Below are 14500 nucleotides of genomic sequence, written 5' to 3'. Positions count from 1 at the left end.
GAACTGCATATTGAAAGTATTGTAACAGCTCATAGTTTGTCTATCTCAAGAAATCTAAAAGGTTCTCACTTGAGAACCACGGCAACATAAACTTGGTATTACTAAGGTGGACTGGAAACCACTGTTACTGGGGGTGGACTGGAAACCAGTAAGTTAATAAAACTGTTTTCTCAGAAGTTTAAATATATAAAATAATGTTTAAGTATAACTTGTAGGAATGTTAAAATTCTACAAGTATCTCATGTGTTACCCATTTCATCTATCAGGCTAACTCTCATGATTCTTAAATAATAAAGTGTGTGTACCTTTCTGTCCATTTGTCATACTGTGTTTTGCTGAGATGCTAGAAGCTATGCCACCAATATTGCAAATATCAGCAGGAAGACCCACGGTGGACAGGTTTCAGTGGAGATCCCAGACTAAGACAGACTATGAAGAAAGGCCTGCTGATCTCCCAAAATTTAGCCAATAAAAACCTATGGATTACAGCAGAATGATGTCTAATTCACTTGCTGTGGAGATGTCATCAGAAGAGAGCAATTGCTACAGGAAGAGATGTTTGGAGAAATAGGGGACCCACAGAGTTGAGGGAGCTCCTCAGTGAGAAGGATTGGCACAATTGCTGCAACAATGGATTCAGACATACAGATGATTGTGAGGATGATGCAGGATTGGCAACATTTCATTCTATTGTACATGAGGTTGTCATGAGTCAGAATCAACTAGACAGCAGCTGTCTATCTATCTACATTTCATATGTTGCTTAGACCCAAAACTTTCCATTTGTCTTTCACACGCATGCCTTCTGCACAGATGTGCACACACCACACATCCACACCCACACAGCTGGACTTTCCATGGCCCTAGTCTAAAGAAACTCTGGCTTTTATGATGACCATTTCCTTTTTCTTTTAAGTCATGATCTGAATGTTGAATCTGAAGCTCAAACAAACATAATGTCAGGAAAGATGCAGCAGGGCAATTTCAGAAGATTAGATTTCTTTAAATTATAAAAACAGTGTTAGCAGGAGGCCTTTAAAGTCAACATTTCATAATCTGAGTCATGCTCATATTTTTGCTCTTTTACTTAGGAAAACAATATATATAGACAGAGGTGACCTAAGACCTCTGTAGCATTCCATGGCCCATCAGAGGGAAGCTGAAAACATTAAGTAGCATTTAACGGAGAACTCCCTGCTCTTTGGATCCACACCAAGACTGAAATTTCTGAGACTCTGATTTTTCCATTAGCTATATTGGAGAGAATAATCTTATTTAAATAAGAGTATATTAAATAATATGCTTTTAAGGTTCATTGTTCTTAACAGAAGAAACGAGTTTGGGCCAAGGGCTCTGGCACCAATCCCCATCAGCAGAACTATATTTTAATTCTTTGAAGTTCAGTTTAACGTGGTGGTTCTCAAAGTGTTTTCCCCAGCAGCAGCAGCATCACCTGTAAACTTATTAGAAATACAAATTATCAGGCCCCACCCTAGACCCACTGAATCAGGAACTCTGGTGGCGGGACCAAGAAATGGCTATTTTAACAAATCTTCCAGAGGATTGAAGGAGTCCCTGGGTGACGCAAAAGTTAAGAGCTCTGCTAACGAGTTGGAGGTTTGAGTCCACACAGAAGTACCATCTGGAGAAAGAAAGGCATAGTGATTGACTGAAAAATCAGCCATTGAAAACCCTATGGAGTACACTTCCACTCTAACACACATGGGATCACTATGAATCAGACTCAACTCCATAGCTAATTGGTTTCAGGGGATTTACATGCATACTCAAGTTTGAGAACCACTGGATTCATACAATTCATTATGTGAAAGATCACCAAAGGTCTAAATATAGGTCAGTCATATGGAAGAAAGTCTTATGGATAAGACAGAAATAGGATAGCTGGAACACCTGAAACATGAAACCCACTGCCGCTGTATTGATTTCAACTCACAGCAACCCTATAAGACAGAGTAGAACTGCCTCAGAGATTTCCAAAGCGAACTGCCCCATCTTTCTCCCATGGAACTGATGGTGGGTTTGAACCACTGACCTTTTGGTTAGCAGCCCCATGCTTTAACCACAGCACCACTAGAGCTCCTGTTACCTGAAACATTTCTAGCATTTTCCTCATGCATGATAAATGACAGTAATGAAAGGGTGAAGAAATTTTTTTTTTTTTTTCAGCTCAGGCCCATTGATGTAATAGGGGAAAATCAAGTGTCACATAGATTAAGAAAAAAACAAACTTATTTTTATCATTTTGTTACTTATTATAAGAAGTACACCATATTCAATTTACTCTGTCTTTTTCAGTTAATATAAGGAACACAAAACCATGGAAAATAATTCCATTTTCTATTATGGTTAACTAAGGAGTCTCACTCAATTTTACAAATGAGCTTATTTTCTTTTATGGCAAAGGCTTTCATTATATTTATTTAGTACCTAGCTGTGGTATAGTAAATTACATAGTGTGGCTTTTCTAGCCATAAGTCTTTGTAAACTCCATGGTGAAATTTGCTGTGAGCAACTGAGTAGCTCCTGATTGCTAAAGTTATCCCCCTGGGGTATTTCTGTTGAACCAGCACAAAGAAATCTTCTGGGAAGTTCGCTCTCTCTCAGGTGTATAGAATTCTGATGTTGGGATTGGTTAGTGGTCACTCTGCCAGGCTCAAAAGGAGCCCTTCTAGAGGCAGAAGATGTCTTTCTGACTGATGGCTGATAAAAACATGCTCCTGAGAGAAACATGCTCCTGAGAGATACGCATTGCTGAGAGAGAGACAGGCACTGCTGAGAGAGACTGAGAGAGATGAATTGGCTGAGGGATAGCAGGCTGAGAGAGACTGAGTGTTGTTCCTGAACTTGAATTGTAGCTTGGTACTTCCCTAATAAACCCCATAGTCTGTGAGTTCTGTGTGGCCACTGCAGAGAATTATCAAACTGAGCAGAGAAGTGGTGGGTGATGCAGGAGGAACAGTTGGTATCAGGATTGGTGAAAGGGCTGGAGAGAGGCAGCATGTCTGGCCTCACAGGAATAGGCCTTGGGTCATTGATGGTGATTCTGTCTTCCTCTTGTGGGGTTAGAGGAGGTCAGAAGATGCAGCCTCCTTGCCCCTTTGGCACTAGCCCAGTCTCACTGACATCCAGTTGGATCCGACTCATAGCAACTCCTCCTTGGGTTTCTGAAGCAGTATCACTACAGAAGTAGATTGCCCAACCTTTCTTCTGAGGAGTGGCTTGTGGGTTTGAACCTCCAGCCTTCTGGTTAGCAGTACCTTAAGTACTATGCCACCAGAGCTCCTTAAGAACAAACTCACTGCCATTGAATTGATCCCAACTCATAGTGACCCCCCATTGCGTTTCCAAGGTGGTAAGTCTTTACAGAAGTGGATTACCCCATCTTCCTTCTGTGGAACGGCTGGTGGGTTTGAACTGCTGACCTGTTTAGCAGACAAACTTAGTCTGAGATAGGTATCCAATGAATATTCATTTAAATTAAGGGAGAAAGGAAATAAGGTAAAAGGAAAGGAAGTTACTAAATAAATAAATATAAAAGCAGCCCAGGGAGAAATATAAATGTGAGAAAGAGAAAAAGAGAGAAACATATAAGAGAGAAGGAAGACACTAAGACAGAAATACAAAAATTGGACATATGTAAAAATAAAAAGCAAAGAGATGAGATCTTGAGAGACAATGAGGTTAATTTATTTATAAATTATAGGAGGAAGGCTCATAAACTTGAAATTCAATGATCTAACTTCTAAAGTATACAACATTTCCTCTGTTAAAAAGTATTTATAAAATGTCTTTGTCCCATAATCCTTGCCAAGTTTCAAGAAATCAGAAGTAGACATTTAGAGAGGCAGGATTCTACCTAATCAAAGTGATATCTTTGTCAAGTAGAGATATTTAGATCTAGGATGGGTTGCTTTGTGAGTCAAGGAGCACCCTGTTACCAAACCAGTTGCTTTTGAGTCAATTCTGACCCATGGTGACCCCATGTATGTCTATGTAGAACTGTGCTCCATAGGGTTGTCAATGTTCATTTTTTGGAAGTAGGTTTCCAGGACTTTCTTGCAAGGCATCTAACTCAAAATTCCAACCTTTTGATTAGCAGTGAGCATGTTAACTGTTTGTACCACTCAGGGATTCTACCTCATCACTAGGCTGCTCAAGCCAAGGCAGACCAAGGCAGATTGGTAGCTGTGAGAAATGTGGTAGATTCTTGTTGTGGGATAAAGGATTTAACTGTACCCAAAATAATTTGTGTATTTTCCCTTGTATATCCATATTCATATTCACAGAGTAAATTGAATATGATAACTTTAAACCTTAGAATTTCCTAAGTAATTGAAATGCCTTTATTGTCTAAGACCTCTAAACAGCACCTGAAGGTTTGTACTAATGAGTAGGGGCTGGCCTGACCAAAAAGACCATTGAATGGCCTGTTATCATCTGACCTCAGGGAGCCAATGTCTCTGGACATGCAAGCTCCCTGAGCTTTCTGATTGATGAAAGACATTCATGCATGTGGGAAGGTAGCCCATACTTTGGGACACGAAAGCTTATGGTAATTAAGGTTATGTGTCAACTTGACTGGGCCTGGTTTTGAGTGGCTGGGAATCTTAATGTAGTTATTCCCCATGATGAGACTGGTAATCACCTACATGGTCGAATCTACTAGAGCAGCTGAGTAGCTGCTTTAGGGTTGTGGTCTGCTTCCAGTGTATAAAGAGAAGCATTGAGAAAGGTCCCTAGAGCTTTTTTGGCATGCTTGGACCTTGCATGTAGCCAAGTCTTTATTCAGGAGCCTGCTATGTTTCCTGCTGATATTGGGATTGTCCCTTGATTTGAATTAGTGGCCTGTTGTGTGGTTTGATAATTTTAGGAATGTGCCATTTTACTCACCACTCATCTGTCAGTTTGTTGTACTATGGTGGCTTGTGTGTTGCTATAAGGCTGGAGGCTATGCCACCAGTGTTTCAAATATTAACAGGGTCACCCATGGTGGACAGGCTTCAGTGAAGCTTCCAGACTAAGACAGACTTGGAATAATTTTACTTGTCGACCTTGGGTTTGTCAGCCTCAGCAGTCAGCTGTTGCCTGAGTGAAGAGATACCTCCAGCTCCAGTGGGCCAGGAGCAAGAAGCAAAGCTGAAGCCTAAGGTTGAGGGTCTTTCACCCAGCTCTAGAGCTAGCACTTTGAACTTGGACTTCTAGCCTCTAAAACTGTAAGAGAATAAACTGTTCGTTATAGCCACCCACCTGATGTATTTGTTCTGTTAGTCAGTTAGAGATGACCAAAACAAAGTTTCACATGGGAGCCCTCCCAGGCCTCACCCTACATATCTCTTCATTTGTATCCCTTTTTTCTATAAACAAGCTATACTTGTAAGCATAGTGCTTTCTGTGAGTTCTATGAGTCATTCTAGCAAATTATTGAACCTGAAGGAATACTGGGATCCAGTAAGTAGAAGTGAGAGAAGGGCTGCAAGCCACTGAGCTTAGGGCTGGTATCTTAGGAGGGTAGATGTAACCCCAAAATTTGTAGCCAGCAGATCAGAAGTATGGGTTCCCAAACTTGTGGCTAGCATCTGATGTCTTGGTCTGACCTGGTGTCCTTGTAACTTGTCTGGGTGGTTAGGGTCAAAGAAAGAAACGCTGCATGGGCAGCTGGTGTCAGAACTGAACAAGGAAGGAAAAAGTAGGGATTTGTTATATCCACATAGTTGAGGACAGTCTGCAGTTCTAACATGTCTCCTGGCTGTCAACAAATATAAATCGTACAGGCAGGCACCCCCTCACACACTCATTATCTACTTGTGCATGACTTGAGCATACCATGTTGTAAACAGCATGGACCTTGAGTGAAATTGTTGTTGTTTAGCTGCCATTTAGTTGGCTCCTGACTCATGCTAACTCCATGGACAAAAGAACAAAATGCTGCCCATTCCTACACCATTCCCCACTATGAATTATTGGCTTTTCATTAATTCATTTTTGGAACTAGGTCACCAGGGCTTTTTTCCTGATCTGTCTTGGTCTGGAAGCTCTGTTGAAACATATTCAGCACCATAGCAACACACACGCCTCCACTGACAGATGGGTGGTGGCTACACATGAAGTGCTTTGGCCAAGAAACAAACCTGGCTCTTCTGCATGGAAGGGGAGAATTTTACCACTGAACTACCAATATCCCAGGGGGCCTGAGTTCATGTAACTGTCCTGACTCATGGTACACCATTGGGCAACCTATTTAACCACTCTGCCTCATTCTCCTCATTTGTAAAACAGATGTACTAATAATATCCTGAGCCTTAGAATGGTGTCTGGAACATTTTGAGCATTATTAAAATATGTGACTAATATATCAATATTGGCAAATAGTTCTTATTCAGTATATCTTGGAAGAACTAGTTTGGGCTATGAAAATTTAGTGCTAAGGAAGCAAAGATTAAAATTTTGATCAATGTACAGGTTAAAACCAAAAAAACCCCAAACTCACTGCCATTGAGTCGATTCTGACTCACAGTGACCCCCTTTGGGTTTCTGAGGAGATAAATCTTTACAGAAGTAGATTGCCCAGTCTTCCTTCCATGAAGTGACTGGAGGGTGTGAACTGCCAACCTTCTGGTTAGCAATCAAATGCCTAGGCACTACACCACCAGAGCTCCTTAATTTATAGGTTGGGTTGCTTTATTTCTTTCTGCTCCATTCCATTCAACTAAATAAATATCATGGATCAAAAGAGTTCCTTGAATCAGAACAATTCTATACTTTTTACAAAACAGATAATTTATTGAGAATTGGACAGTAGGATAATTGGTAGAATGGCATATAAGCCTTTTATTGTTGCCATTAAACATATTGATTTCAATTCAAACCAAGGGTAGCTACCACAATGACCATCAATTAGTAGTAGGACAATGTTGCTGATCTATAAAATCTGACAAAGTTGTAGATATTTTGTTCCGACAGCAGCCAATTTCAGTGATCATCTGCAGCTGTTGTCTGAGTGCCTCAGTGCTGACAAGAGTCTGTGCCACCCTTGACCTTTGATTCTTTCCTGGAAGAGTTACAAATGTGATTTTGTATTCAGGGATATGTGTGGAGAAAGATGCATGCATTTTCCCCACCCCACCTCGTGGTCACCCCCCTGGACTCCTTTATATACAGGAGGATCAGTATCAGTACTAATATCTTCCAGATTGCACAGTTGTCAGATGTAATGTTTTGGTTTCTGATATGCATATAGCACATCTATTACATGGTAGAATGAAATGTAATTTGAAACAATGGCAATTCATGCCATTGAAAGAATAGAGACATCTTTGGGATATCCTGAGCTCTTTGTATTTGTATGTTGTTGTTATGTGCCATCGAGTCAGACCCGACTCATAGTGACTCCTTCTTGGATTTCCCAGGTGGTATCACTATGGAAGTAGCCCAACCTTCCTTCCAAAGAGTGGCTGGTGGGTTTGAATCACCAGCCTTCTGGTTAGCAGTCAAGAGTCTTAGGCACTACACCACCAGAGCTCCCAAATATGTATCTGTATACATATTCTTAATGATATGTGAATGTCAGGTCTACAGTTAGAAACCTGGGTAACTCCCACAAGCAGGAGTTAATTCAGACCTATTGACATGTCAAGTGGTGCAGTGGTTAAGGCATTGGGCTGCTAACCAAAAGGTTGGTGGTTCAAACCCACCAGCCACCCCGCAGGAGAAAGATGAAGCAGTCTGCTTCTGTAAAGATTTTCAGCCTTGGAAACCCTAGAGGGCAGTTCTATTCTGTCCTATAATGTTGCTATGAGTCAGAATCTACTTGCTGGCAGTGGATTTTTTTTTTTTTTTCTTTTTCATATCCACATGTCTGTGATCAATGGTTTCAATATGGATCCTTTAGGTTAGAATGACTTTCTATCAATTCTTTTTAAAATGTGTTTGTTTCACTGCTATGTGTGAAAGACACATCTTTTATTCTTCTTAGGGGAGAAGAAAAGGGGGAGAATGAATATTTCATGTTTTAACAACCCATGAATGTCATCTTCAAATCTAACATATTAATAATAAATGATTATCTTTGAAAATAGTAGTATAGTATAAATAGGAATCTATTTATTTTACTAAGAACTCTTCCTTCATCTATCATTTATCTGTCAGTTTGTTGTCCTGTGGTGGCTTTTGTGTTGCTGTGATCCTAGAAGCTATGCCACAGTATTTCAAATGCCAGCAAGGTCAACCATGGTGGACAGGTTTCAGTGAAGCTTTCATACTAAGACAGACTAGGAAGAAAGGCCTGGCTATAGACTTCCAAAAATTCATAGCCAGTTAAAACCTTGTAGATCACAACATCATAGTGTTCAATACAGTGCTAGACAATGAGCCTCTAGGTTGGAATGCATTCAAAATACACAGTGTCTTTAACAATGGACTTGAACATACCAATGATCATGAAGATGGTACAGAACCAGGAAACATGTTATTCTGTTGTACATGGGTTGCCAGGAGTCAGAGCCAACTTGAAGGCAAATATCAACAATTCTTTCATCATAGACATTCACGTAAGTTCCCTATTTTTCCCTCTTCTCCAACCTACACACTTTCATGTGTGTGTGTAAGCTTATGTAAAATAAAACGTGTATATAATACTTCTATTACATGGTATAATGAAATGTCATTTGAAACAATACTAATTCACACCATTGAAATAATAGACACTTTGTCTCAGATCCAGTGACACCTACTACTACAGACTTACTTCAAAAAGACAGCTTTTAAATAGCTCAAAGTTGGTTTCACAGAAAACAAAACACAGTGACAGTATTTTTCTCTGAGTATCTCATGATTGAAGTCCTCTTTAAAAGTAGAAGCTACTGTGGGACCCAAGTGCCACCTGTTACTGTGAAGAGGCTCAGTGACCTCTGAACGGAAGGCTGCAGAGGAGGTCTGGTCAACCCCACCTGTGATTTCCATCAGTACCACCTCTTTGGCCCGTGAAGAGGCCAGGCCAGGACACAATTAAGGAGGGAAGTGGCTGTCAAAAGACTGAGATGAAAGAGCCACTGGAATCCAATGGCTTAGTACAGTGATGAATTCTCTTTTCCACAGTCCTAAAACCTGACCATCCTTGGCCTTCCAAAATGTAGCTTCCTGAATATCAACCTGTCATGGGACTGGAGAGAAGCCAAAGCAGGTGAGACCATCAGGTATGATCAGTGGGGACTGTGGAAAAAAACAAAGTGATTCTGCCTCTTGTTCGGGCCCCAGAATCCCAGATGTGTTAGCACATTGTCACAGCCCAACCTTTTTGCTGAGAGACCTCTTGCTGGGTCTCAGGCAACTGAACTTCAGAAACTGAAAGAGCCCTTGGCAGGACTATTTTAGTCAGGGGTTGCAATACTTTTAATGAGAAGGGGAAGCGGGAGCTTCAAACCAAGTTTCCCTTTTGAGTTCCACCAAGAACAGGTGTTTGCTTTGCTCAAAGAAAGAGTTCACAGGTGTGATGTCATGCATAGCTAAGACCAGTAATAGATCCCTTTGGCTGTCAAAGCTGTGGTTGACTCACATGGTCAGGCATGATCACTCCAGTGGCTCTCTGGGCATATGGTATTAAATATATACCTATGTATGTGTGTGCGTGCATATACACAACACCTGAATCCAGGTAAAATAATCACCCACCATTTTCCCAGTATTCTTGGGAATATTTTCCATATCAGAGTGGCTCTTTTATCCTCCAGTAGTAACAGAAGTACATGATGCACAGTATCTCATTTAATTTGCATCACAACCCTATAAGATAATTATCCTCCTACATAGATGCAAAAACTGATGCTTAAAGAAGATAAACCACATGCTAAGGTAGCATGACCAGGAAGTGGCAGAGCTGGGATTTGAGCTGAGGAAGTCCAGAGCATTGCTCTCAATCACACTATCATACAAGTAGCCAAACATTTAAGAAAGAAATAATACCAATTATTCAAACTCTTCCAGAAATCAAAGAGGAAAGAACACCTCCTAATTCATTCAATGAGTCTGGAGTTGCCTTGATAAAGACATTACAAGGTATTATAAGACAAGACAAAAAAAACTATAGATCAATAATTCTCATGAACTGAGATGGAAAAATTCTAAGCAAAATCGAATCCAACCACATATAAAGAGGATAACACATCATGACCAAGTGAGATTGATCTCAGTAATGCAAATTGGTTTAATATTTTAAATACAATCCATGTAATTAATCATAACCAAACCCACTGATCAATCCAGTTGATTGCAGTTCATAGTGATCCTATAGGACAGAGTTGAACTGCCCTATAGAGTTTCCAAGGTTGTAAATCTTTACAGAAACAGACTGCATCATCTTTCTTCCATGAAGCAGCTGGAAGGTTTGAACTGCCAACCTTTTCGTTGGCAAGCAAATGCTTTAACCACTTAATTCACCACAATAACAAACATAAGAACTATATGATTACCTCAATATGTGCAGAAAAGCTGTTGACAAATCCAACATTCATTCCTGCTAAAAGTCTTAGCAAACTAGAATAAAAAGAACTTCCTGAATCCAGTAAAAGGCATTTACATAAAACCTCTAACTAACATAAAATTTAATGGTGAAAGATTGGATATATCCTCTTAATATGAGGAAAAAGACAAGGATGTTTGCTTTCTCCATATCCATCAAACATTATATTATGTTCTAGCTAGTGTGACAGGGCAACAGAAAGAAATAAAATAAATCAAAATTGGAAAGGAAGAAGTAAAACTTTATTTGAAGGCAACATTATTGTCAATATAAAAAATTCAGTGTAATCTACTAAAAAGCTACTAGAGCCAATAAGTTAATTCAGCAAGGTTGCAGGGTACAAGATCAATATACAGAAATTAATTGTAGTTTTAAAAATTAGCAATGAACAATTGTTGTTGTTGTTATGTGCCGTCGAGTCAGACCTGACTTATAGCGACCCCTCCTTGGGTTTCCAAGGCAGTATCACTACGGATATAGATTGCCCAACCTTCCTTCTGAGGAGAGGCTGATGGGTTTGAACTGCCAGCCTTCTGGTTAGCAGTCGAATGCCTTAGGCACTATGCCACCAGAGCTTTAGGGATAAATCTGACAAGAATTTGCAAGATGTGTTTCTTGAAAGCTCTGAAACTTTGCTAAGAGAAATTAAGGAGGAACAAAATAAATGGAGAGATATTCTTTGTTTATGGGTAAGAAGATTAAATATTGCTACCATGTCAATTTTCCCCACACTGCTTTAAAAAAATGAATGCAATTCCAATCAAAACCCCAGCAGACTTTCTACTTATTTATTTACTTAGAAAATGTAAGCTGATTCAAAAATTCATTTGGAAATCCAAATAACCTAGAATAGGCAAAAACAATTTTGGCAAAGAAAAACTAAACCGAAGGCTACTACTTGATTTTGAGATGTAAGGTACTAGAAGTGAGTGTAAGAATAGGAACAAGGCCTCGGTAGTTGTTGCTATGATTGTTAGGTGCCATCAAGTCAATTTTAACTCATAGTGACCCCATGGAACAGAGCAGAACTTCCCCACAGAGTTTTCTTGGCTACAGTCTTTATGGAAGCCGATCACCAGGTCTTTCTCTTGCAGAGCCCCTTGGTGAGTTTGAACTGCCAACTTTAGGTTAGCCGTTGAGTGCTTAATCGTTTGTGGTACCAGGCGTCCTAGTAACTTTGTCCAAAGTAACTTCAAATAAAGGAGCATAAAACATCCTTTATGTTGGGATATAGTAAAAAACAAAATAGATTATTATGGCATCACATAACTTGGCAAAGTATTCTATAGACTGATATGTACTCACTGGATTTAATCAACATTGGTCTGGTGATGAAGGGTCTTGAATGTTGGAGGCTGTCTCAGTTGCCTTAAAAATGAAACAAAACAAAACAAATAAACAAACAAACAAAAACAGTTGCTCTTGAGTCGATTCTGATTCATTATGACTCTATATATTTCAGAGTAGAACTGCATACTATAGGGTTTTCAATAGGAAATGACTCGATGGCAGTGAGTTTGTTTTTGTTTTTGTGATCTATCTGAAGTAGATTGCCAGGCAATCTTCTGAGACACCTCTGGGTGAATTTGAACCATTAACCTCTTGGTAAATAGTTGAGTGCTTGGAGATTTGCACCACCCAAGGACTCCTCTCCTAGGACTGCCATAACAAAATACCACAAGTTTTAAACAATGTTTTAAAAATTTACCGTCTCAACCAGTTCTGCAGTCTGGGAGATGGGGGAGTTGACTGTGTTGATTCCATCTGTATCTAAAGAGAATTTCCTCCTAGCTTTCGGGAACTCCAGCCATGCCTTGACTTGTACTAGCAGTATCACAAGTCCTTCCTCCATCTCTTTGTCTCTTCTCTTCTTTTACAGCACTCAGATGGGATTAGGAACCACCCTACTCTGGTACTACCATGTGTGGTGGTTAAGGTTGTATGTCAACTTGGCTGGGTCTGGTTGAGTGGCAGGGCAGCTATAGTTATTCCCCGTGGTGAGACTGTAATTAACTCCATGGTGGAATCTACTGGAGCAGCTGAGTAGCTGGTTTAGGGATGTGGGCTACTTCCAGTATATAAGAAGAAACTTTGAGGAAGATCTCCAGCTGATGGCACACTTGAACTCTGCATGTAGCCGAGTCTTTGTTCAGCAGCCTGCCTTGTTGCCCTGTCGATCTTGGGACTTTTAATGAAGTTGAATTAATGGCCTGCCTTGTGGTTTGGTAATATCAAGACTATGCCTTTTCACTTGTCAACCTTGGATTTGTCAGGCTCAGCAGCTAACAGCTGCCTGAGTGAAGAAATGCCTCTAGCTTCAGTGGGCCGGGAGCAAGAGGCAGAGCTGAAGCCCAAGATCGAGGGGCTTTCATCCAGCCCCTAGAGCCCGGCACCTGGAACTTGGACTTCTAACCTCCAAAATTGTAAGAGAATAAACTCCTGTTTGTTGAAGCCATCCTTTTTGTGGTATATTCCTGTCAGAGTGGCACTAGAGGTAACCAAAACACCACATATTCATTTACCTGATGATATGAAAGATCTTATTTCCAAGCTGCCACATTTACATGTACCGGGGTTAAGACAGCAAGATATCTTTTTTGGGGGCACATTTTTTTAAAAAAAAATTACATTGTGCTTTGAGTGCAAGTTTACAAAGCAAATTTGTCTTACATTCAACAGTTCATGCACATTTGATTTCACACCCCTATTACCATCCCCAACCATAAAAAAACTCTCCTCCCCTCCCGTCCCTCTGACTACCCCCTCACTGTGCCATTCTTAACTATGGATTCCTGTCTGTCCACCTTTGCCTCTATGAGAATGCTGCCCCTCTGGTGTCTCATGGCTGGTTGCTCTAAGGGGTGCATCTCCCTAGAGTAGGTGGGTGCTCTACTTGTGAGCAGGCACAATTTAATCCATAACAGGGACATATTAGAAATAAGCTACTTTAAAACTTGATGAAAGTAATTTTATTCACTTGCATGTTATTTTTACCACCCACTTCTAAAACAGACTCAAAGTAGTTGGTAATCAACTAGGAAAATAGCCAACTATTTATTACCTAAAATATATATTTTAAATCCTTATACACTTCCCTGGTCCTCCTTCAATTAGAAGGGATATTACTGACTTCCATTCTACTAAATGCTGAAGAATGAGGGGAAAGCATAGATCTTACATATGTTTCCCACTGTCTAGACGTCTTTCTTATTTTAGATCCATCTAATGCATGAAGGACAATGGGACACTTTCCAGCACTAGGAGAAGCAAAATGTAACTGGAGCTGTCGTCATATTCCATCTCATATGTCAGGAAGTTTCCCATCATTGTTCCAAGAAGGCAAACACTTGGGAACCACACTGCAGGAAATGAATGGTTTCAAATAAATGGCCATTTGCCATGCAGACCACAGTGTCATAAGCCATCTTATAACGAAGATATTTCCTACTCAACATCTTCCCTTCCTAGAGAAAGTTTTAGTCTTTTCAGAGAAGAAATTAGTGACTGGGGATTTACATTTTTTCTTGGAGAGAAGATTTACTCCATGGTTGTGAGAAACAATACTAGCATGTTGATATTAGGTTGATATTTCAGATATGCTACTGCTTTAGGCAGGAATTAAGAAAGTCCTGTGTGCGTGATAAAAGGAGCTCTGGTGGTACCATGGTTAACTTATTTGGCTGCTAACCAAAAGGCTAGCAGTTCAAACCCATCAGTCACTCCATGGGAGAAAGATGAGACCAGACCACTGCTTCTGAGAAGATTTACACCCTTGGAAACTCTATGGGGGGACTTCTGGTAAGATGGAGGAATAAGCAGACAAGCAACACAGACCCTCTTCAACAAAGAAAAGAAAAACCAATTGACAGAGATACAGAAGATAATCCTGGAGCCCTGAGCTTTGAAAGGAACTATACAGAAGTGGATTAGGCACCAACTAGTGGAAAAACCTGAACGAAAACAGTG

This window comes from Orycteropus afer, unplaced genomic scaffold, assembly GCF_000298275.1.
Source record: "Orycteropus afer afer isolate SDZICR_OR568_19922 unplaced genomic scaffold, OryAfe1.0 scaffold00012, whole genome shotgun sequence".
Classification (NCBI taxonomy): domain Eukaryota; kingdom Metazoa; phylum Chordata; class Mammalia; order Tubulidentata; family Orycteropodidae; genus Orycteropus; species Orycteropus afer.
This window is presented reverse-complemented; position numbering follows the sequence as displayed.